This window comes from Adiantum capillus-veneris, chromosome 21 (genome assembly GCF_014529385.1).
Source record: "Adiantum capillus-veneris isolate H3 chromosome 21, ASM1452938v2, whole genome shotgun sequence".
Classification (NCBI taxonomy): domain Eukaryota; kingdom Viridiplantae; phylum Streptophyta; class Polypodiopsida; order Polypodiales; family Pteridaceae; genus Adiantum; species Adiantum capillus-veneris.
In genome coordinates this window covers 49,176,170-49,203,837 of record NC_140951.1, presented here as the reverse complement: position 1 = coordinate 49,203,837, position 27,668 = coordinate 49,176,170, and the positions used below count along the sequence as shown (strand labels likewise).

Genomic DNA, 27,668 nt, shown 5'->3' with positions numbered 1-27,668 from the left:
TATCATATCATTTTTGTAAAATTATATACAAACTCATATCCAAAAATATATCTATTTCCAACCTTCACAGGCGTTGCACCCGAACTCCCCCACCAAGGGGCGGCTAAATAGTTGTTCCACCCCCCCCTTGGATCCCCCTGGCAACAGAAATAAAGAGACACACACATACATGCATACATATATATATATATATATATATATATATATATATATATATATATATATATATATATATATATATATATATATATATATATATATATATATATATATATATATATATATATAGAGAGAGAGAGAGAGAGAGAGACACACACACACACAGAGTTTTCTTTTTATATTTTAGTTGATGAAAATCTAGTTGCCCATATAGACAATGAGCTAGTTGTCTAAGTATACACCAATCTGGTTGATCGTATATGCGACAATAAGGATGATGATATAGAAAATAATCTAATCTAGTTAACCATACAAAGAAATATTTAAAAGGGCTTGGAGCAATCGTCTAAGCAACCATATAGAGGATCATACCATCAAAAATATAGATGACCATATGTATCCCTATATAGAAGATCATAGAACTAGCCATATAGACTATAGCATAGAATTGACCATATAGACTACCATATACATGTGGTCTATGGAAAAAGGATAGCACTATATTTAAATGATCATATGGATGCCAATGTAGAGGACTATATAAATTCCCATGTAGATAGTCATAGAGACAACCATATAGAGTTCAATATAGATTTCCATAGAGCCACTATAAAGACGATCATATCCTAATCCATCATAGAAAGATAGTAATGAAGATGACCCTATTGATGACGTTAGCCGATCATATTGATAATCCACGTAGACAACCAATCTTTAAAAAGTTAACCATGTATTTGTCCAAGCATACAATTGTGTAGATGACCATAGACACAACATTGTAGATGCACTTGTACAGGACCATGTAAACACCCATATAGAAACTATATAGACAAGCATGTCCTAATCCATTATAAAAGGATACCAATGTAGATGAACATATAAAGGTCCACATATATGAAAATCAATCTAATCATATAGATGAAATTATAGACAACCATATAAAGACTTATGTACATGATCAAAGATCCAACAATACCAGATGATCATATCATAATCCATGATAGAAGAGCTAAAATGTGTTGTATGAACCATATGTCCCATTTTAGCACATAGTATGGCCCTTGATTGCCCAAACCATATTGAATGGCTGTGTGAATTTAGTAGGAGTTGGTGAATGGTGCTCAAACCCACTCATGCAAAGTCTCATGGTCATCCATTATGGTTTGGTCGGTCCCCATAATGTGTGCTAAAATGGGTTGTATGAGCCATATGTCCCATTTTAGTGCATAGTATGGATCTTGACTGCCCATACCATATTGGATGGCTATGAAACTTTGTAGGGGTGGGTAAGCAGTTCTTCTCACATCCATCCATGACAAGTCTAATATGGTTTGGATAGTTCCAAACCATATTATGCGCTAAAATGGGTCGTATGGCTCACACGACACATTTTAGCACATATTATGGGCCTTGACCTCCCATACCATATTGGATGGCTATGAAAATTTTCAACGGTGATGAAATGGTGCTCACCCCTGTGGTCATCCAATATGTTTTGGATAGTCGCGAACCATACTATGTGCTCAAATGGCCATACGGCCCATTTTAGCACATAGTATGGGCCTTGACCACTCATACCAGTTTGAATGGCTATGTAAATTTTGAAGGGTGGAGGTGAGAACCATTTTCCAATCCGTGTAAAGTTTCATAGACATCCGCTATGGTATGGGTGATCCAGGACGATACTATGCGCTAAAATGGGTTGTATGAGCCAAACAGCCCATTTTAGCATATAGTATGGATCGGGACCGCCCAAATCATATGGGATGGTTGTGAGAATTTTCAAGGGTGGGGATGAGTACCATTCCCCCACTTGTACAAAGTTGCACATCCATCCAAATTGGTATGGGCGGTTAAGACCCATACTATGAGCTAAAATGGATCGTATGACTCCTACGGCCCATTTTAGCGCATAGTATGGGTCAGGACTGCCCAAACCATAATAAATGGCAGTGAAATTTTGTATAGATGGGAGTGAGAACTATTCTCCTACCCGTGCAAGGTTTCACATTCATTGGATATGGTATGGGTGATCAAGTCCCATACTATGTGGTAAAATGGATTGTATGAGCCATATGTCTCATTTTAGCACATAGTATGGGCCTTGACTGCCCATACCATATCAGATGGCTGGGAAAATTTATAGAGATGGAAAATTATACTCTCCCTCCCCACTCGTGCAAAGTCTTGTGGCCATCCAATATAGTTTGGAAAGTCCCAACCCAAACTATGCACTAAAATGGGTCGTATGGCTCATACGTCCCATTTTAGCGCATAATATGGGTCTTGACCACCCATACCATATCAGATGGCTATGAAACATTGCAGGATGGAAGAATAGTACTCATCTCCACCTGTTCAAATTCTTGTGGCCATCCAATATGGTTTGGGTGATCTCGAACCATATTATGCGCAAGAATGGGCCGTTTGGCTCATACGATCCATTTTAGCACATAGTATGGGCTTTGACCATCCAAACCATATCGAGTAGCTATGAGACTTTTCACAAGTGAGGAAAGATTACTCAACCCTTCCCATGAAAAGTCTTATGGCCATCCAAAATGGTTTGAGAGGTCTCGATCCATACTATGTGCTAAAATTTATTGTATGAGCTATATGTCTCATTTTAGCACATAGTATGCGCCTTGACTACCCATATCATATCGGATGGCTGAGAAAATTTACAAGGGTGGAAAAATTATATTGTCCCCCACTCGTGAAAATTTTTGTGGCCATCCAATATAGTTTGGGCAATCCCAACCCATACTATGCGCTAAAATGAGTTGTATGGATCATACGTCCCATTTTAGCGCATAATATGAGTCTGGACCGCCCATACCATATTGGATGGTTGTGTAACATTGTAGGGGTGCAGTAATGGTGATCACCCCTAGCCGTGCAAAGTCTTGTGGCCATCCGATATGTTTTGGACAGCCCCTAATCATACTATGTGATAAAATGGACCGTATGTCTCATAAGGCCCATTTTAGAACATATTGTGGGTCCTAATTGCCCATACCATATCGGATGGCCAGGAAACTTTGCAGAGATGGAATAATAGTACTCATTTCTACCCGTAAAAATTCTTGTGACCATCCAACATGGTTTCAGTGGTCTCAAACCATACTATGCACTAGAATGGGTTGTATGGCTTATATGACCCATTTTAGTGCATAATATGGGCCTTGACCACCCAAACCATATCAAATAGATATGAAACTTTGGAGGAGTGAGAAAATAGTACTCAAACTCACCCATGAAAAGTCTTTTGCCCATCCAATATGGTTTGAGAGGTCTTGACCCATACTATGTGCTAAAATTTGTTGTATGAGCCATATGTCTCATTTTAGCACATAGTATGGGTCTTGACTGCCCATACCATATCGGATGGCTCAAAAATTATACTCTCCTCCACTTGTACAAAGTCTTGTGGCCATCCAATACAATCTGGGCAATCTCGACACATACTATGCCCTAAAATGGGTCGCATGGATCATACATCCCATTTTAGCGCATAACATGAGTCTGGATCGCCCATACCATATCAGATGGTTGTGTAGCATTTCAAGGGTAAAGTAATGGTAATTACATCCATTCGTGAAAAGTTTTGTGGCCATCCGGTATGTTTTGGGTGATCCCTAACCATACTATGTGCTAAAATGGATCATACGTCTCATACGGCACATTTTAGCACATATTATGGGTCCTAATCGCCCATACCATATCAGATGGATATGAAACTTTTCATAGATGGAAGAATAGTACTCATCCCCACCCGTACAAATTCTTGTGGCCATTCAATATGGTTTTGGTGGTCTCAAACTATACTATGCGCTAGAATGGGTCTTATGGCTCATACGGCCCATTTTACTGCATAGTATGGGCCTTGACCACCCAAACCATATCGGATGGCTGTGAGACTTTGTAGGAGTGAGAAAATAGTACTCAACCCCACCTATAGGATTTTTGGATATAGGGTTTAGGATTTAGGATTTATGGTTCAAGATTTATGGTTTATGGTTTAGGGTTTTGGGTTTATAGGTTAGGGTTTAGGATTTATGATTTAAGGTTTATGATTTATGATTTAGGATTTAGGGTTTATGGTTAGAGTTTAGAGATAAGGATTTAGGTTCAAAGTTTAAGTTTTAAGGTATTGGGTTTATGGTTTAGGGATTACGGTTCCGGGTTCAAGGTTTAGGGTTTCCAACACATAGTATGGATCGAGATCGCTCAAACCATATTGGATGGTGATAAGACTTTACACTTGTGGGGGTGAGAACCATTTCATCGCTCGTGCAAAGTTTCACAGTCCTTTGATATGGTTTGGGTGATCAAGGTCCATAATATGCGCTAAAATGGACCATATGACTCATACGGCTTATTTTAGCGCATAGTATGGGTCTTGATCACCCAAACTATACTGGATGGCCATAAGAGTTTGCATGGGTGGGGGTGAGAACCATTATCCCACCCCTGCACTGTAAATTTTTGCAACCATCCAAATTGGTATGGACGTTCAAGGCCCATATTATGTGCTTAAATGGGCCATATGAGTCATACGGTCTGTTTTAGTGTATAGTATGGTTCGAGACTGCCCAAACCATATTGGATGGCCACAAGACTTTGCACGGGTGTAGGTGATCACCATTATCCAACCTCTACAAGGTTTCATAGCCATTCGATATGGTGTGAGTGGTCAAGGCTCATACTATGTGCTAAAATGGGTCGTATGAGCCATACAGCTCATTTTAGCACATAGTATGGTTCCGGACGGCACAAACTATATCATATGAATAAAATAATTTTTACAGGTGGGGATGAGCACCATTCCTCTACCCATATATTTGCACAGCCATCTGATATGGTATAGGCGGTCAAGGCCCTTACTATGTGCTAAAATGGGCCGTATCAGACATAGGGCCCATTTTAGTGTATAGTATGGGTCGGGACTGCCCAAACCATATTGGATGGCTCTAAAAAATTTCATGGGTGGGATTGAGCACAAACTATCCACACATGAAACTTTTCACATCCATTGAGTATGGTATGGGCCGTTAAGGCCCAAACTACGTGTTAAAATGGGTTGTATAGCTCATACGACCCATTTTAGGGCATAGTATGAGTCGAGACCACCCAAACCATATCGGATGGCCATGAGCCTTTGCACGTGTGGGCATGAGAACCATTTCCCCATACTTGCAAAGTTTCACGGGATCGAATATGGTTTGGGCAATTAAGGCCCATACTATGTGCAAAAATGGTTCGTATGGCTCATATGGCCAATTTTAGCATATTTTATGTATCAGGATCTCCCAAACGATATCCGATGGCCACAAAGATTTTCACAGGTGGATGTGAGCACTATTTACCAGCCCGTGCAAATTTGTATAGCCATCCAAACTACTATGGGTGGTCAAGACCCATACTATGCGGTAAAATGGATCGTATGGCTTGTATGGTCCATTTTAGCATATAGTATGGCTCTGAACCACACCATATCGGATGGCCACGTGACTTTTCACAGGTGGGTTTCAACTCCATTTCTCCACCCCTACAAAGTCTCATGGCCATCCTTCTAGTTATAACACAGGTGGCTCCGTCGACGCTATCGGCCCCGTCATGGTGTCATCGGCCATGGTGTTGTCCGTTTCGTTCTTCACGCGCCCATCGACCCTCATCGACACACCCGTCCTGTTGGGTCACCCATCCGCCCCCACGTCATCCCATTGTTGCACCCGTGCACAGCTTGTCAACCTTGCCAATGCTACTAGCCCCATCACGGTGGCGTCGAGGGTGGCATCGTTCGTGCCATCCTTCACGCACTCGTTGATCCTCGTGTGGCTCACCCGTCAACCAACGCCGCCCCATCACCCTTCTCGTGCATGCCTCGTCAACTCCGTCGGTGCCATTGGCCTTGATCGGCTCCATCACGATGCAGTCGACGCTGGCGTCATCCACTCCGTGCTTCAGCACCCGTTTGCATGTCCACCCATGTCTGCCCGCTCCATCCCGTCATCGAAGACATGCACGGACGACACCTTGGTTGTCCTCCCTTGACATAGTCGGCCCCATCGGTGCACTCGATCTTGATCGGCCCTATCATGTTGTCATCGACAATGATGTCATCCGCTTTGTGCTTCACGTACCTATCAGCCCTCGCCAATTTACTCGGAGCGTCGGCCCAACCAACCATCGTTCCTGTCAACACGTCCATGCCCTCGATTAACCTCTATCGACGTAGTCGACCACATCACGATGGAGTCATTGGTGGCTCCATCAAGCACCCATCATCGGTCCTCATCTGTGCGCTTGGCTCCTCGTCGCACCACGTGCCATCCTGTCAATGCATAAATGTTATCGATGGACGTGTCGTTCGCGCCCTCAGCCATCACATCCTCTCATGGAAACCTTCTCTTGGCCTTCCCCCAACAAGGGGATTTCCCCCATTTTCCGTTCTATGGGTCATGGTTCTTGGGAGGTTTGTTGGCCTACGCCAGATTGTGTACAACTATAAGGGTAGTGGTGCTCGGTTGAGACGGGAACCGGGCGGACCGTGGAGTGAAGGACAGGTGAGGTGAGGCGACAAGTTCCTCACACCCCTCTTGTGACATTGGGATGCAATCCCCCCCTCAGGCAAGTGCCAAGGCTACCTTCCATCGACGGGCTAGGCTACTTTTGGACCATTTTCGGGTCTCGCGAGGCTCGACGCACTCGGGGTGGCTGGGGCTTGGTAGGCGATGACTGACAGCGGATCCTGTCCAAGGCCGGGGCACTGACTACAGAAAGCTCTTGCTCGGGCCGCGGTGTAATCAAGGAACATGACAAATTTTTTTCTCGCCGCGAGCTACGTGCGGCTTGTATTGATACGGAAGGTCCCGAACCCGTGTGCATAAGTAAACCAAAAACTGTTATAAAAAATCTTTTTTTTGTGATCCAGTGATATTTCAAATAAATAGATTTTTTATTCATTCACACTTTTATAAAATAAAAAATTACATTAAAATATACTTTTTTTGCTTAAATTACCACATGAATAATTAGGTTGAGATATCTTTATTTTTAATTTGATTATATTATTTTTTAAAATATATTTAAAAATGACATGGCTATTGAGGTGGCCATGCATGAATGACATGGTCATCCATGCGGCAAGTTGATTGGATGATTGATGGCATAGAATGCATAGGTGGAAAGATGAGGTTGCGGATGGGATCCCCTCATCTGCCATGTCATATGATGACGTGTCAAAATGGTGACGTGTAATGATTAGGTGGAACAAAAGGAGGTGATGAGTTGGCAAGGTGGCGATGTCATGCTTGGTGGCTCATGAGGTGGCAAGTGATGTGGCAAGCCATGCAAGCAATACTTACACGTGGCCTGTGAGGTGGTGGATGACATGGCACTTAAGGTAAAGTGGCATGCAAGGTGGCAATGGAGGGTGTTGAGCCAGCAGAGGATCACACCCACATTTTTGCTCACACTCATCATTTTGTAACCATTGATTGTAATAAATGTCTTTCCGACATTAATTTTGATTTGAGCCATTCATTAAGTAACGGGACTCAATTGAGTTTCCAGCTTGTAATCCCGAAGTAATTTCACTTGCTGATGTAATTAGTTAGAGATGTTCTCACCTCCAAGGCTGAGGTATATAAGCCAAAGTTTTTGTAACCTAAAGGGATTCAGATCAATTAATCAAAGTGAGTTTTTTGAGCGCCGTGACTGTGTCTGAGAGAGAGTGAGAGAGAGAGAGTCTTATCTACTTGCTACGCGAGATACGGAGCCACCATTGGAGAAGCGACACCGCCATTGTGTTAGCAACGGCGAGAGCTACGCACAGATACCAAGAGTGCGCGCTATCGGCTTCTATGTGTGGTAAGTTCCTACCAGCTTCGGTGTGAGTGTTCTTCCAACTCGTGTGTCGGAATTGAGCGTGCAGCATATCTATAGAACCACAATGAGTAGAGCTACACATTAGTACCATCGGGGTGAAGTTTCGATCACCTGTATTTTTCGGCCTGTCTTCATACGCGTTTACCGCACGGAGTGGTTATAAGTTGATTTTGCAGTTCAAGTCTTTAGGGTGTTGTTCTTACCTAGTGTATAGACTTCCCCTTGAGTTTGAGATCGATTCAATGATTCTAAATCCTGTTTCGTATAGCATTCGTTCGTAGTACGGATTTCAGTCACTTGCGTATTTTAGAACTTAGATTTGATTTCCTTAGTAGTGATTGTCATTAGAAGGTCGAGTAGGTGATTTGACACCCACCTAGTTGTTTCCATGCACCTGCGGGTCAAGCTCCGTCCTCGTCTGACAAATTCTGTTGTTGGTTGAGTTCTCGCTATTTAGCTTCCGCTAGCGGCGTAACCGCCTAAACATTTGGCGCCATTGCCGGGGACGAGAGTCCTAAGTAGGTGACCTTAGACTAATCCTACGAGGTGAGTCGTATAAACTACTTTGTATACTTTAGTTAGAAAAGATCTAGGAGTGGTGGACTCCGAAGATCTCGAGAGATACTAGGAAGTGGGGTATTCCTGGGTCTTCCGTGTTGACAGTATTTTTAGTTTAGCTTAGATTTGTTTGTTGTTTTGTTGGTGTTGAGTAGTTGTTGATAGAAGAAGAATTTGCTAGTCCGTGAGTGGCAGTGGATCTCTTTAAAATCACAATTACCAAACCCATTTTATGATTAGGAATAGCTTAGGTAGGACTTCATTTGATCGTGATCTAGAGCTAGTAATCATTGGAGTATTTGCCTTATATGGTTGATTGCATGTTAGATCACTAAACCGTCGAGTTAGTAGTGAAACTTGCAATAAACAAAAGTCAGAGAAATTTTCTGTGTATCTGGGAGTTGCTGAGCAGTTGAGAAAGCTTTAGGAAGGATTCTGTGTCAAAAAACTGGAAATCTGCAACTTTAGACATCATACGCGTATGATGTCTAAATGACCAAACAGAGACCAAAACAGAAATTTTGACTTTACCAGAGTGTTCAAAAGGGGGGTTATACCCTAATTTCAACTTAAAACAAGAGCATTAACACTCAAAGAAACCCAAAAAGACAAGTCGGAGTCCAAGAAACGCAAAGAATAGGAAATTTTGGATTCAGCTCTTGTTTTTACATTCAAACCTGACAAAAACACTTGAAACTCAATTATAAACATTGGAGAAGGCTTAAAACCAAGAATAGTCAAAATCTGGGACAAAAGACATCATACGCGTATAATATCTTTTAGCACATCCACTGCTTATTTTTTATATCTGACCTGACAAGTTTGTTACAAACACTGTAGAAAGCATAAATATCAAGTCTTGACCCAAATTGATGAAAAAGACATCATACGCGTATGATGTCTTTTACCTAATTTTGGACATATTTTGATACTTTGCCAACACAGATCCATTGTAATAGCTGTCTAGAGGTTATATTTCAAGTTTCATCCCATTTGGATCACAATTGACCCAAAACAAGTCAAAAGCGGAAAATTGCCAAGAAAAGCCTAAATTAGCCATAACTTGCTCAAACAGAGTTCAAACTGAATTTTGTGAGTGGACAGAGCATAAGGGGGCTACTGAGAGTGAGCATAACCAAAATAGTCCAAATCTGTGAAAAAAAACATCATACGCATATAATGTCTTTTTCAGCATAACTGCAACAAAATTCTCACTTGATGAAACAGAAGTTGTCCAACTGACAAGATTAAACAATTGACCAAGTATCAATCAGTTTGGATCAATTCTGACCACAAAAACTTGGGAAAACAAATTGCCGAGACGGAAAAGTTAAAGTCCTTTAGGGGAATTGATGAATTTGAGATTGGGCAGGAATCTCCAGAATAACCAACCAAAACAAGGGGAACAAGCAAGTGTCATATCAACAGAGGGAAGTGTAAACCAAAGTTGGGTGCAACCATTAGAGCCGATCTTTGAAGGAAGTGTTTCTGATACTTCTTCGGAGAGATCTTACGAGATTTTCACCGAACACTTGGAACACTTGAACCTGAACAACAGAGAAAATATGGTAGCAGGATCATCAAACCCTTCCGCCACAATGAAGCTATTGTTCATAAAATATCAGTACGACAATGAGCAAGGTGCCAAGATCTACAAAGATGGAATGGGCCGCTATTGTGTAAAGATAGAAGATAGACCTAGTGAGTTCAAGGACTTAGTGCCTGTGAGCTATAGCGGAGATAGATATCTAGATGACGAGGGTACCATGAACTTGGTAGTCCTAAACCTTAACATTGTGGACAAGTGGGGATTGATGGGCACCAAAGCCAAAGTAGATGAAGAACTTGAGGAGAAAGCACCAATAATGAACTTCCCTGATGCGAGGTTAAGAAGAGAGAATGAAACTACAAGGATCAACACTGATAACATCTATGTGGGGCTATACAAATATAATAATGGGGAGAAAGATCTCTATTATAGATGTGAAGAACCCTACACCGGAGAGTTGACAGACCAAAAAAGACTTTATGTCTTTACCTACACAGAGGGATCGGAAGTGAAAATTGCCGCTTACGACAAGTATGGGAGGCAATACTCAACAATGTGCAAGAAAGAATTAGAAGGATATACATACTTTGGGGGACCACTACATTAGTATTATGTTACTTCTAGCTCACAAAGACCAGCACCAACAAATGGAGTGCAAAACCCAATGACGACAGGAGGACAAAGAACTCAGGCTGCTGACTCTTTCAGTCAACCTCAGTACTCGAAGCCCGGACCAATGGGATCATTACATTCCACAGAGTCAATGGATACGAATCGAGGTAGTGCAGTTCCAATCCCCACGTATACCACTCCAGGTCCAGGGTTCGAAGCGGAACCATCACATTTACCTCCTAGTAGTAGATTCAGGGCAGGGGAACCGAGCAGCGTAACCATGAAGTCCATGATGCTAGAGAAAGCTTTAGCCGGGACACAGGAGCAATGAGATTGGTAGCAGACCATAGACGTATGAGACCATCTCAAGTAGCCAAGTGTATGCCAAAGAAGTATGGTGGTTCAGGAGATCCGTATCCACATGTGTCACTCTTTAAGCAAGTCTTAAGAGCTGAGCAGATAACAGATTTCCATATACAATACGAGGGATTTGGTCTTACTCTAGAAGGTACGGCATTGACATGGTTTCAACCACTGAACAGAGGGGGATTCCATGACATTGACCATTTGCTAAGAGAGTTTGCTGCGGAATTCTCAAAACGAGGGATTAAGCACAATACGGTCTCACAAATATATGCTTTTAAACAGAGAGAACACGAAAAAGTGAAGGAAGTTTCACTTCGCTTCAAACAATACATTGAGAGATGTCCAGTACGTGAACGACCACAAGATGACAGACTATTTGTTCTCTTTATTGAAGGATTGAGAAACGACACTCTCAAGAAGGACTTGCACTTGAAAGCTTGTACAAGTTTCAAGCAAGTAACGAGAGAAGCATTGTACTTAGTGGATAATTGTACGGTTTATGGAGAGGTGTCAGCGGATACAGATTTTGCATCCAGTAGCTCTTCCTCCATAGCGAGCGAGACTACCACTAAAAAGAATGTTCAAACAACAACCATGCCAAATGTAGAGCAAATGATAGAAGATGCTCTAAAAAGGATGGCACCATACCAAAAACCATTGCCAAAACCACTGAAATGGTGTGCTATTGAACAAAAATGGACAAACCATCCAACAGAGGAGTGCTATTACAACAAAGGGTATGTAAGGGAGCGTCAGTATGCACCTCCTGCTCAATTAGCACCACCTCAGGTACATCCAGTACCTCGATACCCAACGGGAAATATACCACGACCTATGGGGATAGAAAGACCGCAACCGGTATTGGGACAACAACCACCTTTACCAGGAGCAAGATCAGTGGGCATTAGATATGCACCAACCTTAGAGAATCAAGAAGAATAAGCCTTAGTGCCTGTTCAAGCCTATTATGAAGAATATGGTGCACACATGTCTCCAACTGTGTATTACCCACCAGAAGAATCCAAACAACCAGAACCATGGGGCATGATTGGGAATGTTGGAATACCAACAGTTACAAGTGCTTCTGATGAAGAGAGATACAATTTGGACGCAAGAACATTGATGTTCATAGCTCATGGAGGGTTAACAGGACAAAGACCATCCTATCCACAAAGGACGAATCAAGTGGGACCAAGACCAGCACTAGGACCCTGTTACAAGGGTGGAGGTGACCATCTGATGAATGTTTGTCCACATACGGAAATCATTAGAATTAACTCTTATTGCACTGAGTGTGGGGTTACTCACTTCATTGAGGATTGTTCAAAGAATCCAAACAAAGTGCAAAAGACGACATTGAATATGCTAGAAACTATTCCTACCAGCAGTGGGTCTGAAAATGAAACTCTGATACCAACGCAAGTTGTTACTAGAGCTCAAGCTAAGAAAACCACTAGAGAACCTGAGAATTGAAAGTTAGCGACTGAAGTGGTTAGTCAAGGGCCGCGGAGTCAGAGAAACACATGGAAAGCTAGAAAAGCACGCATGAAGTTGAGAAAAGAACGTGAAGACGCTATTCTAGCTGAGGAACTAAAGCGAACTAAAGATAGATTAGAAAAACTTGAGAGTCAAAACGGGAAACGAGAGATGAGCCCGGAAAGAACGAAACAAAAGAGTATCAAAGAAACAACGAGCTTAAGCTCACGGGGATCAGTGCTAGTCGACAAAGTACACGAACCATTGGACGCACTGATGAGAGCTTACGAAGCTAGGTTAAAGAACAACCAAACACAAGAACAGAGGTGGATGACATACCCAAACACGGAATTGGAAAAGCAGAAACTTGAAATGTGCCAGAGAATGATCGAGACTGCACAAGCCTTATTAGAACCACCAAGAGAAATAATGAATTGTGGAACGGAAAACCCAATTCAGCAAGAGACTATCATTTCATGGGTAGCTGAAAAGACTCCAAGTGCACAAAAGCCTGAAGATACACACAAGGATGACCGCATAGTATTGAACACAACCGATTAGGAGATAGAGAGTTTTCATCCAGTCATACAGAGGTCTTACAGAAGAGATGAGGATTACAATGAATTTTGGAAACAAGTGAGAGAGGCAAACTTTGCAAACGAGCTAAGTTGCCAAGCTAATCAGACAAATTAGGAAAAGGACATCAGGAATCCTCCCATAGTGGAATTTGAGGCAGGATCTCAAGTGAACTTGGATCTGCAATCTTACTGGGGAGATGGGGGCTCTGTTAGAACAATGGAGAGCAAACCTCATTCACTGAATACCTTACCTTCATACTTAGGAGAGTATGAAGCAAAATCCGAGATTAGAGCACTTCCCTCACGAAGAATCTCATCAGAAAAAGTCATGGACTCGCAAGGATTGATAGAGATCTTGTCAACACCAGTGACATGCACTATCACTCTAGCTGAGTTTTTGAGGCTAAGACCACATATGTGGACTACTGTAGGAAAATGCTTGGAGAAATTTGGGATAAAAGACCCAACATCGAGACTGCAAGAGGGTATACAAGAGCTGAGCAAACCACAAAAGAACGCTAAGCCTGTACCCTTAAACAAGGTCGGAGAGTATTGCGAAGGTGAAGAGGGGAATACAACCTTACCAGTTGAATTCCAAGGAGTGAACACGATGGCAATACTAGACAGCGGAGCTGGGGTAGCCATTGCTACAAAAAAAATCTGGAAAAAATGGGGGAAACTAGCAATAAGGAAGACTAGATTGAAACTCCAATTAGCAGATGGACACATGGAGAAACCTATGGGGTTATTAGAGAAAGTCGTAGTGACTTCTTGCGGCATTGAATACGAACATACTTTTTCTATTGTCGATTTTGGCAAGGAGAATAACTATGATATCATACTGGGAAGACCATTCATGAGATAGTTGAAAATGGTCCAGGATTGGGGCTACGATCACATATACCTAAGAAATATGGAAACCACTATACGTGTGAACCTGAAAGACCATAGCTACAAAGATGTGAACCGAACACCGGTAAAGGAGTTTGATTCAGCTACTTTGGCGGGATCCGAATTTCCAGCTTGGTTAGGTAAGCCCAAGGAGTTATGGATGTGTGGAGCCTCGAAATGTGGAAGTCTGAGGCGAGAAGAATATGTTTTAGAAAGGGCTATCGAAGACGAAACTTATATAGGAGAACCCTTTCCAGAGGACACGCTTGAACCATTAGAATGGACACACATTCTAGCAACCCTAGAGGTTTGTGCAATTCCGGATGGTCCCACAACGAAATTTTGCGACAAGGACGGGTACGACGTGGTTCCGTACTTCATGTTGAAAACTATACTCGAAAAAGAAACTGAAAAGAACGATACACTGGAAAAGGAAGATGAAGAAGAGGTGTTTCACGACATTCCCGATCATCCAGAGTGGGGAAATGAAGCAGACAATGAGTCAACGGACAATTCAAGCGGAAACGAAGAAACTATAACGGATGTCCGATTTTATGATTTTCCGAACCAAACTAAACAACGCCAGAAACGCTATAGAGCAAAGAGAAAAACAAAGGGGGTTAGAACCAATCCGATGCCTAGAATAAGAGGAAAAAATCAATTCCTAATGCTAGTAAAGGCGGAAGATTGTGTTAAGGACAAGATTTCTGGAAGAATGAGAGGCAATGATCAAAAGAGCTTACGAAAAGACAAAAGAGGCTCAAGAAATCAAGTTCAAAGGAATGGAACGAAAACTGAAACAGAAAAATCATAAAAGAACAAGCGCAACAGAGAACACACGGAGTCCAAGTTAGAACGTAGAAACAAGTACAGAGAGCTCAAGAAAACTCTGAAAGAAGTTTGGACGACAGAAATTGAGAGTGGAGAGGACGAAAACGCCAAAATCAAGGAAAACATGGATGTTCCCTCTCACTACAAAAAATTCACAATAGAGGATAGGAAGGTGGTATTAACCCAACCTATTCGAGAGAGAAAGGAGAACGAATCTTATGACGGACCGGAGGATGCAAAAAAAGTTGATTTAGCAGCTCCAGGTGAGACACCTAGATCGGTGTACATAGCCACAGATTTGTCTCCAGGCGAGGAAGAGAGACTTTTGAGTCTTCTCAGAGAGTACAGGGACGTGTTTGCATGGTCTTATAAGGACTTAAAGGGAGTTGACCTATCGATATGCCAACACACAATCCCACTAAAACAAGCCGCAAAGCCTAGCAGACAGAGACCATACACATATAATGATACGTTTGCTAAGCGAATCAAAGAAGAGATAGATAAGCTAATGGAAGCTGAATTCATATACGAGATTGAACACACCGATTGGGTATCTCCGATTGTGGTGGTACCCAAGAAGAATGGAAAACTCCGAGTGTGTGTCAACTTAAAGAAAGTGAATGCTGCAACAATCAAGGACAATTATCCCCTGCCGATAACTGATCATGTTCTAGAGCGTGTATCAGGGAAAACAGCATACTCCTTTCTTGATGGTTTTTCAGGATATAACCAGCTAGCCATAGCACCAGCAGATCAACATAAAACAGCTTTTGCAACGGAGTGGGAAATTTATGCTTATCGGGTTATGCCTTTTGGTCTAACCAATGCTCCCGCAACCTTCCAGAGGCTGATGACGCATGCTTTCAAAGAATACTTAAGGTTGTTTCTAGAAATATACATGGATGACTTATGTGTACATTCTCTTCTGAGAGATGAGCATCTAGAACACCTAAGAAAAGTATTTGAGAAATGTAGGACATATCGCATTTGTCTCAATCCTGAGAAATGTGTGTTTATGGTCCGACAGGGCAGAATTCTGGGACATATTGTCTCACAAAACGAAATATCCACGGATTTAGAGAAGATAAAAGTTATAGTGGATATGCCTAGACCAACCAATGTGAAACAAGTACAGAGCTTTATGGGACATTGCGGATATTATAGACGATTCATTTACATGTACGCTATAATAGGCCAACCACTTTACAGGCTAATAGTGAACTTTGAATGGACAGAGGAGTGTGAGGAATCATTCAAGAAATTGAAAGAGGCACTCATTACTGCTCCAGTCTTGAAATCACCGGATTGGGAGAAGATATTCCATGTGCATATAGATGCTTCGGCATATGCAATAGGATGCATTCTGGCTCAGCCAGAAGAAGGAAACATGGATTTTCCTATCTGTTACGCCAGTCGACAGCTCAACAATGCAGAGAAGAATTACACCACAACAGAGCGAGAAAGATTAGGAATGATATATGCTGTAAAGAAATTTCGGCATTATCTTCTAGCCAACAAGTTTGTGTTTTTTACGGATCACCAAGCCTTGCTCTACCTAGTGAATAAACCATGCAATACCGGGAGAATAGTGAGATGGTTCATTATCTTACTGGAATTCGACTTCACGGTAGTAGTAAAGAAAGGAAAAACACATCTTAGAGCTGATCATCTTTAGCGATTGACGAATGGGGAAGACCCTATAGGAGTAGATGACGACACGCCAGACGCGTACTTGTTCGACATAGAAATGATACCAAAGTGGTCTCAAAATGTCGTTAGCTTATTAACCTATGGAGGAGAGTTTGATAGAAGAGAATACAACCAGAAACATATTGCTATTCAGCAATCCAAGAATCTTCAATTGGTTGCAGGAAGGTTGTATCAATTGGGAAATGATCATGTTTTACGACTATGCATCAATCCTGAGGAATATTAATTTATATCTGCGCGAAGCACATGTTCAGGAATGTGCATTTCATTGTTCAAGAAGGAACACATATAGGAATTTGTTACAATTGGGAGTCTATTGGCCAGGAATGAAAGAAAGCGTACATGAATATGTCACTATATGTATTGTATGTTCATCAAAGCCGCCAGCAGAGTATTCGAAATTATATCAGATAATGATAGCTCCGGAATGGAGTCAGTATATTGTTGAATATGTCACAAATAGAACTTTCCCACAAGGAACGTCAAAAGCTCGTCAGAAATCTATAGAGACAGAAGCTAGAGATTACGCTTTAATAGGAGATCAACTCTATAAGAGAGGTAAAGACAACCAGCTTAGGATTTGCGCATCAGAGTCTGAGTATGTGATAATCCTGGAGCAAGCTCATGGAGGAGTAGGTGGAGGCCATTTCTCAGGTGATAAGACAACAAAACTTGTCTTAGCCGCAGGAATATGGTGGCCAACATTACATATGGACGCTGAGGAATACGTTAAACGGTGTGATGACTGTCAGCGGACCAAAGTACCACTTAAAAGAGATGATATGCCGCTTAGACCAATGATGGGGGCAAGAGCTTTTGCAAAATGGGGGATTGATTATGTCGGACCCATTTCACCTTCTGCATATAAGACTCATACACAATACATCGTTGTGGCTACAGACTATCTAACAAAGTGGATCGAAGCAAAGGCAACTCAAAAAGCAGATGCCAGGACCACGGCACAATTTCTATATGAATACGTCTTTGTACAATATGGATTGCCAATAGAAATTGTGAGTGATCGAGGCACACATTTTATAAATGAAGTGATAGAGATCCTTCTAGATGAATTCATGGTAATCCATAGGAAATCAGCCCCATATCATCCACAAGCAAATGGACAAACTGAAGCAACAAACAAAACCATATGCACGGTCCTTACGAAGATTGTATCTGAGTCGAGAACTGACTGGGACCAGAAGTTGCATTCAACATTATGGGCATATAGGGTAGCATATAAAACATCAATAGGAACGACCCCATATAACATGGTTTTTGGGCTAAATGCTATCTTACCAATAGAATTCTTGATTTCAACCTCAAGGGTGGCTAAGGATCTAGAGTGGACAGGGCACGAGCTTTCTGATAGAATAGATGACCTGGAAAAGCTAGACGAGCTTCGCGTAAAAGCAGTAGCTTCTATCTACGCTCAAAAAAGGTGACAAAAGGAATGTTTTGATAAGCATGTGCGGACTAAAGAGTTTAAGGTTGGGGACTATGTCCTAGTTACTCTGAAACAGCATGCTAAGAAGCTTAAAAAGCGAGGGATGGGACCTCTGGTGATTAAAGATCTATCACCAAGTGGAGCCGTCAAGCTTGCTACATTAGACGGAGAAGAAATGCCCAATTGGATTAGTGGATGCAGAGTGAAAAAGCATCTTTTGCCGCTAACCCAAGACATGCTTCTCAAAATACATCAAGAAAAGCTACGTGTCCAGAAAAAGAAAAAGATTGTGGAGGAAGCGCAAGCCGAGGCGAAGGAAAGAATGGAGAAAAGAAGACTACTACGTCAGAAATAGCGCAATGAAGGAGCAATACGAATAAACGCAGTCAGTATAACAGAAATGGATAATGACAAAGAAGAACCCATCATTGAATGCAAAGTAGGAACCAACCAAATCAGAGCCAGAGCACTATTGGATTCAGGAGCTCAAACTAACCTACTTTCACTCAGTTTGTATAGACAATTGACAAATGACACTAAATTACAAACTGTCAAGCAAGAGTTAAAGAGTTACTCTGAGAATTCAATCAAAACTGTCGGATGCACAGTTTTACATATACAGTTTTACGTGGTTGAAGACCAAGCTACACAACATCCATTATTGCTAGGACAACCATGGCAGAAGCAATACAATGCAATGATTGACTAGAGTTCTAAATCAGTGCTTATCAAATACGAAGGTGAAAGTCGATCAGTTAAGTTCACCAAAGGAGCAGAGCCAACTCCAAAGGAAGAATCCAAGAACAAAGGTAAACAACAACCAGAGAAAAAGAAGAAGCAATGGCAACCAAAAGTTTCTATACAACTAGATTGCTCTTCGACGAGGAACTCTCAACATTGGATAAGGAAGCCAAGCAATAATATAACGGCTCAACCTTGGGAAAAAACGGAGTCAACGTTGGTATGGAGACCAAAAAAGGTTGTGCCAGAGAACACAAAGGTGGAAAACAGAGTCTTCAATACCAGACAACAGAGTGATTCCAGACAATCAAGGACAGTGAAACAGATCTGGATTCCAAAGAAGTTCATGACGGCACAAAGCTATAGCAAGCAAATTTGGATCCGAAGGATTTGTAAACAGGAACTCCCTTCAGTACAATCCACGGAAACTCCTAGGTATTTCAAGGCGAGGAAATCAACACAAAGAACAAAGACAACAAGGTAAAGAAGAATCCATCTACTGATTCTACTACCGAAGTGCCAAAACCAACCCAAAACCCGACCACCAATCCTTCAATCAAACAAAGAGCAGCTTTATTGGAAAGATTGTTGTATCATCGCTCTACAATTGCATTGGGAACTTATGACCAAAACAACTACAATGCTTCGCCCACAGAAACTTCATAGTCGGCCGGGAGGACTCAGACTAGGAGGGGGAGAGGTATACAGGTATACAGGAGCTACAAAGCAGCTACAAGCGACAAAAACAAAGAAAAACAAAAAATTATATTACAAGGGCAGTGTCTTACATGATTTTGCAATTTTTATGTTTGATTGCGGATATTGATAATATTTATGCCCTTATATACCTTGTTTTGCAACAAGAAGAGATCAAATGATGAATTTGGGTCTCTAGACGTGTAAATATCACTAAATAAGAGTGTTTTTGGAGCTAAAAAGTGGAAAAAAGTGGTAATCCAAGTCCAGAAATCACAAATAAGTGTATATTCATATACACAGGGTTACCAGCTATTTATTGTGTATGTTTGGAATTTTTTGGCTTCAATTTGCTATTTTCCTTTATTTTTTATGACTTTCTTAATAAAAGTAAAATAAAAATAAAAAAGCAGGTGAAACGAGATCAGAAAAAAGAAAAGAATAGATGGTGATGATCCTAATGACAAGGGCAACCCATGGTAAAAATTGAGTACAATTCGGGAAAAGTTGCGGAAAGCCCGAAATGACAGAATTTTGGCAAAGTGGACAGATTTCTCAGAAACAGGTCAAACGGAGTCCAAATTGAGAAATTTCAAATCCTAAAGTGCATTTCACGACGAGATAGGAGCACATGTCAAATTTGGTAACAAGTGATCCGGGAAGTCCGAAGTTAAGTATTTTTCACATCACTTTCAAGCTCATTTCCACTATTACCTTCTTGGAGAGAGCAAAGAGCACACAGGAGCATCCAACCTTCTACAGCCTTCTACAACTGCTACGAGAGCTCAGAGGACACCAGACATGAGAGGTAGACTCGTTGCCATAAGCTTTTGATGCTTATCATTAACTTTTGTCGCGAAAACTAACCAAAACCAAGAAACAAGAGCAGACGGAGAATGCGGTAGAATGCTAGGTAGTGGCACAACCGCCTAACCAAACCTTGCAAGAACTTATAGGTGGGTTACCCTAGTATAGAAGATGGGTTTCTAACACTCAAAGCTCGAGAAAGAACGATTGGAAAAACCCTAGGTCCACAGAGCCTGCAAGAGGCAAACAGGAAAAAGTTGTCGAAACGACACAAAACTTCTCAGGAAGCTTAACAACATCAAGGGCAATGCAACCATGGAGTATCTCCAGGTTTGGACCACCAAAAGTGGGTCAAAACAACCGATTCAACGACAGACACACAAAGCGTCATTTTGGCATAACGGCTGAAATTGACGACCGAAGGAAATGAAACTTCACAGGCAGCTTCAAGTAACTATTGGTGACTTATGTTTGCAAGCAAAACCCAAAAGAAAGCTGATTCACTTACCGATGGTGAAAAAGACGCTTTCGAGCAACCAAAGGGAGAAAGATGGAGAACGGGGAGCCAAAGTCAAGTTCAACCAAATAGATGGCTTCACAACATATCCAATGAGCTGGAAATGCAACTCTCGAGAAGAAAAGTTGAAGAAATTCAACTCCAAGGCAAAAAGACGACTTCGGAGACTGAAATGCCTATAAGGGGGCTTTTTAGCTAAACTGATGACTTTTTAAGTTGAAAACTAGTTAGCAGGACTTAGGGCACTAGCACAAAGCATTCTTTGCACAAAAAGACCAACATTTCAAGAAAAGACATCATACGCGTATGATGTCTCACAGCATGAATTTCACATCCGTTTCAACATTTGAGTGCATAGCCTCATTCCACATGTTAATCACATCCTATGAACCAAGTATCATGAGAATTGGAGTTAGAAAACCCAAGGAAAACCAAAAAGACGCAAAGTAGGCCATAAAATTGATTTTTGGTCCTAATTTTGTCAAAATAACTCCAAACTCATTGAAACCTGGTAGGATTGTTGACTAACACATCTACAAGCTATCTGGAACCAAAAAGCATCATTTTGACACAAAAGACATCATACGCGTATGATGTCTATTTGCACTTACAGAGCCAAAACTGCTCATTTGTCATCATACATCCATTATATATATCTAATACATGCTACATATGAAATTTGGAACCATTTGGTCAAGAGGATCACCCCATTAGCCCAATTGAGGGAAAATCCTTCACCTAAAGCCTATTTTTGGCCCAAATCCAACATACTCAAGTCCAAACCAAGATTTGAGTAGAAACAGTCCTTCACTAGTACATGGGGAGTCCACAGAACCAATCCCATGCAAAATTGATGAAAAAGACATCATACGCGTATGATGTCTCCAGAGCCATTTTTAGCCCAAAATCTATCCAAACTTCATAAATCCACTGAATAAGCCTATCTAAAGCCAAATCCAAGCTTATAGAGAAATTTGATCCAAAAATACACTAAAAGACATCATACGCGTATGATGTCTTACTATGTGATTTTGGCACCTCAGGGCTTCAACCACCAAACAGAAGTGATCTACATGCCATTTGAAAGTGAACTACCAAGTTTTATCCAATTTGGATCATAAAATCCAATTCCCTTTCAAAATTTTTCCAAGAGCCGGAACTGGACTAAATTGGCCAAAACTTGACCAAATGGTATCCAAACTCAAATCCAAGCATATGATAATCATGTATACACTATCAGCTACAAGCACAACCAATATGAAGTCATTTTGACACAAAAGACATCATACGCGTATGATGTCTCCAGCATGATTTTGAGCCCATTTTGCATATTTTTTCACCTACCTTGCATCCTTAGGCCCTGAACAGCTCATGTTTCAATTTTCAAGTCATTTGGATAGTTAAAAGCTTCATTTCGGCTTTCAGTACTAAAAAGACGCTAACTTCTGAAATTGGAGTTACATGATCCATGGATTCCACCAAGTCATCGGCAACGAGGAGAAAAAGACCGACAATCAAAGATGCTATTGCAGAAGCGGAACCCTTTGACATTCCAGCAGAAACCCTCAAGCCAACCAAAACTTGGGTGGAGGAAGCAGTATTGGAGAAAGAGGGAATAAAGATCTACCAGGGGACTTTCAGAGATCCTCAAGGGCAAGCGGTGGATGTACCGATGATCCCACAGGAATTGGTAGATTATAGCAGGTCACGAGACATCAGCAGGTACCTGGAAAGGGCAGACTTGCATAGTTTCTTCACCTCGAGACCATCAGGTGTGGATACAAGAAGAGTGTACGAGTTGGCAACATCCATTCAGAAGGATGGAAAAGCCACATTGACAGCCATGGATGGAGAGAAAGTAGAAGTACAGATCACTCCACAGCTCATTGCAGACGCATTGAAGCTGCACAACAAAGGGAGCTCGGTCAGGGAAAGAAGGGAGGCTCACATTAGAAAATCAAACACTACGGACAGAGAATGAGGTCCTCCGCAAACAGCTCCAAGATCTACAAGAGCAACAAAGAAGAGAGACAGAGACACCACAAGAAGAATCAGGTGGAGCAGCCATAGAGCTATCAGAAACTGGAGAGGCAACCACAATTGAAGATCCAGCCCCAGCTCAAGAGGTGGCCTCGACTTCAAGAATCTCTGAAGAAGAAGAACAAAGGCTCCATGACCAAATAGAAAAGTCAACAGAGGAGAGTGCCAAGGCGGAAATGGAATGGGAGAGGAGACTCCTAATCTCCATTAGACTTCAGGGATTAGACACAAAAGTGCTCCATGAACAGTGGATGCAACCCAGCCTGCCTTTCCCTTTGATGAAATTTGAAGTGCTAAAGACGAAAAAGAGAATAGAGGAGGAGCAGTATGTCGCTCTTTACGAAGGCGACATCACAAAGGAGGAACAATCAAAGAAGATAGTAGATTCACAACCTAGATGGAGGAAAGGTTGGCTGAACAAATACCCAGCCTACCTTATCTACTTGGTGGAGACACCAAAGGAGATTCGGGAGGATGCAACCTTCTGCCCGGTGCTAAGAGTCAGAAACTGGAAAGAGCATGGCAGGATTGCAGAAAAGAAGCCAAATTGGCTTAATTATCCCAGGATGCCAGGACCAAAGGCAGGAGAGAGAATAGGTAAAGCCTACATGGTGAAAACCCTAACGGGCACCATCAAGCTCTTTACTGGCTCTCCTGACCTTTCATGTCAGATGCTCAAGAAAATCTGCAGGACTCTCTTAGCTTGCATTGAAGTGTTCGCGCCAGATAAAGCCACGACCTCGAGTCTACTATCGACGGCCGACACGGTGACTGATATGATGTACGATCTTTCATTGCAGCCTTCTCCAAAAGTGTTACACCTCCTATACCAAAGGATTATGTTTTTGCCTAGCTTCCACATGCAAACATTCGAAGAAGCTTTCTACACCGGCTTTTTCACCCACGAAAGCAAAATATTCGGCCCAACCTTGACCATCGGCAACCTAAGATACGAATCACATTTGCAGATGCTCAAGACGACAGGACTTTATTGACCAAGCATAAAAGTCATGTCAGGGACGACATGAACGCGGAGGGAGGGAGTGTTGAGCCAGCAGAGGATCACACCCACATTTTTGCTCACACTCATCATTTTGTAACCATTGATTGTAATAAATGTCTTTCCGACATTAATTTTGATTTGAGCCATTCATTAAGTAACGGGACTCAATTGAGTTTCCAGCTTGTAATCCCGAAGTAATTTCACTTGCTGATGTAATTAGTTAGAGATGTTCTCACCTCCAAGGCTGAGGTATATAAGCCAAAGTTTTTGTAACCTAAAGGGATTCAGATCAATTAATCAAAGTGAGTTTTTTGAGCGCCGTGACTGTGTCTGAGAGAGAGTGAGAGAGAGAGAGTCTTATCTAATTGCTACACGAGCTACGGAGCTGCCATTGGAGAAGCGACACCGCCATTGTGTCAGCAACGGCGAGAGCTACGCACAGATACCAAGAGTGCGCGCTATCGGTTTCTATGTGTGGTAAGTTCCTACGAACTTCGGTGTGAGTTTTCTTCCAACTCGTGTGTCGGAATTGAGCGTGCAGCATATCTATAGAACCACAACGAGTAGAGCTACACATTAGTACCATCGGGGTCAAGTTTCGATCACCTATATTTTTCGGCCTGTCTTCATACGCGTTTACCGCACGGAGTGGTTATAAGTTGATTTTGCAGTTCAAGTCTTTAGGGTGTTGTTCTTACCTAGTGTATAGACTTCCCCTTGAGTTTGAGATCGATTCAATGATTCTAGATCCTGTTTCGTATAGCATTCGTTCGTAGTACGGATTTCAGTCACTTGCGTATTTTAGAACTTAGATTTAATTTCCTTAGTAGTGATTGTCATTAGAAGGTCGAGTAGGTGATTTGACACCCACCTAGTTGTTTCATGCGCCTACGGATCAAGCTCCGTCCTCGTCTGACAAATTCTGTTGTTGGTTGAGTTCTCGCTATTTAGCTTCCGCTAGCGGCGTAACCGCCTAAACAGAGGGTGATGGATGAGTTGGCAATTAGAGTGACATGGCAAGCCAAGTGTTAAGGTCAAAGTGATTGTGGTGATGTGAAGGTGAGATGGGGTGCTGACATGGACCTTTGGTGATGTGGCGGTCTCCTTGTATGAGGTGGACTAACCAACTAGGATTGGGAGAGTAGAATCAAGCCATGGTTGATTGACACGTGTCAAAATTTCTAAGTTTGGTATTTTACCAAACCTAAGGAGGTACCCCTCAAGTGAATGGTGCAAGTGAAAAAAATTAAAACAATGAAAAAGTGTTGTTCCCTTACTCAAATTGATTCAAAAAAAAATTATGAGGACCTTACACTAAGAATCATGACATATATGAAAATCAAAATGAGTGGCAATGTACATTATATATTAGATTTTAAAAAAAAAACTATATCAAGGTTCTCTACACAGTATTTGTTATTTTCTAAGGTACATCTTAAAAAATGAACCGTTGAAGTTTAACCCTTTTTATATGGTCACATTCCTTGAGTCATAATCTATCAAATGACCGTTGGATCTTGCAAAAATAAGTTCTACATCATTAGATATCTGGTGTTATAAAAAAATGGGTTTTTGTAAATAAAAATTCTAACAAGGAAAAATGAATATTAATTATGCAAAGATCCAAAGCATTATCAATAAATCAAGCTAACTTGCTTGCTAAGTGAACATTTCATGTGCAAGAGGGTAAGTAAAGAAGAAAAGCCCATAAAAAGCTATAAGTATTTCTTCACAAGGTCATAATGTTGTGACAAGGTGTGACAGGCTGAACCAGATTAGTCCTTGCAAAATAAAATTTCCATTTAGATGTGAAAAATGAAGATTGGAGCTTTCCATTGTGTTTGCAACTATGTGCTTTGTGTGGCTACCAAATCTTGCATCTTCAAAGTAAGGCAAGCAAGTCAAATGTATGTAGCAATGGAAAAAAAGAGGTTGTTTCTTGGCTGTCTTGGTGGGGGCAACTGTTGAAAGTGGGTACACCTTATCATGCATACACCCCAAAACACTTTTGGGGGTTCTAAGGGTCCTAGGGCACTTTCTTGTGCTCGCTTCCTCTGTTTTCCTTAGGCTCTTCCTTGGTGTTTTGGGCTCTTCTTCTATCTGCTTTCCCCCCTTAGGCTCTGTCTCCTTGGGCTTCTTTTGCTCCTTCTTAGGCTCTGTCTCATTGGGCTTCTTTTGTTCCTCCTTGGCATGTTTTTGTGCTTTTCCGGGGCTCTTTCTGAGGGCAACGGGCTCCTTTGCCTTCTTTGGAACCTCTTTGGGCTTGTCTTCCTTCTTTGGCTTCTCTATCTTTGCTCTTTTGAGTGGATCCTCCTTGACCTCTGTGGTGCATGGACCCTTCCTTTGGCTTCTTTGGCCCTTTGGGGGCTTGGGTGTTGTGGGTAGTGCTATTTGGGCACTGACCATATATCTAATCAACTTTGCCCTCACCCACCAAACATGGTTGTCGGTGTAACAATTCCTATTGATCTACCAAAGAAAGATTAGTGTATTAGCTTGAAGCAGATAGCAATATCTCTCCTTATTTATATTTTCAATTGCTTTCCCTAATAGTCTTTTTTGGGCTACAGTAGGTGTAGTCAACCACTAACTTTGCATTTGTTATCACTCTCCATCCACATAAGAAAGCCTCACTTTGCAATGGTGGCTACACAAACAGAAGAGGAAAAATAAATACACAATTTTAAGCTCAAACCACTTACAACCTAGCAGTACCATACCTTCACATTTAAGATTTGCATGTCATCCATGAGCCTTATGATAGGAGGAAATTGCGCAATTGTCTCTATCAGCCTTGAGGTGGCCCTATTTAGAAAGATCCAAAGCATTGTTACAAAATAAATGTAAAGTATGAGACAGTTACACTTACAACCTAGACATTCCATGGTGGCCCTCAAGAGATTTCAATATGAAACAAGTTTTATTAGTGATATCAATTGCTATAAGACTCAAGTGAGAGCTATGGTAAGACCATTGCACATTGTCGAAAGCTACCAGGATGAACATTTGAAAATGAAAATGACCTAGGGTTGCAGTAGACAATACCTCTCATGGTAGGGGCATAGGAGGAGTTCACAAGTTTCAAAACCTATATTGGATAGCCACTTTCTTATGTCACAATCGGTTCTCAAATAGTGAGAGATGGTTGGGTCAAGCACATCCACTTTCTGTGGATATCTAACTTATAGTCATGCAAGGATGCAAGAATAATACGGTCATTAATCTCTCTTTGCCAATGTTTGAGGATTTCAATACACTCAGCATCCAGGGTAATATAGTATGTTCTTTTAAGAAGGTCATCCTCTAAGAAAGCAACCACCAAGAAGCTTGTGGAATTGACACCTCTCAGCATTGAAGGGACTTGAGCTTCAATTTCTCTGAGTTCATTTGTTTCCAGCTCCTCCCTGTCAACTTTGGGCTCTTCCAAAACGTCATCCTCTGTTATCTCCTCAACCAACATTTCAAACACTTTTGCCTTTCTTGATGGAGGTCTGTTGAGAATGTTGAAGGTTTTCTCATCTTCAAGAGATATTGGCTCAAGAATTTTGTTGAATCTGTACCTTAATCTCCTCAAGATAATCATATCCTTGTCCATCAGTGTAACCCCGTGAGAGTGGGTTGCACATATGTATGCATCCTCGAAGAGCTCAATTAAAAAGTCTTCAGCAACCTCCTGCATACATTGTTACACTCACGTGTCCCTCGGGTAGTTTTGATGTGAACCGTTTCCCTATACACGGACACTTTTTACTCTAGTGCTGGCTAGAGGTTTTTCCCCCGTGTAACCACATATACAC

The 27,668-nt window shown here is 41.6% G+C and overlaps 1 pseudogene; it reads right to left on the bottom strand.

The window, feature by feature from the left end:
- Positions 1-4,727: 4,727 nt before the first annotated feature.
- Positions 4,728-27,466, bottom strand: LOC147430919 (uncharacterized; annotated as a pseudogene).
- Between the last annotated feature and the right edge of the window lie 202 nt (positions 27,467-27,668).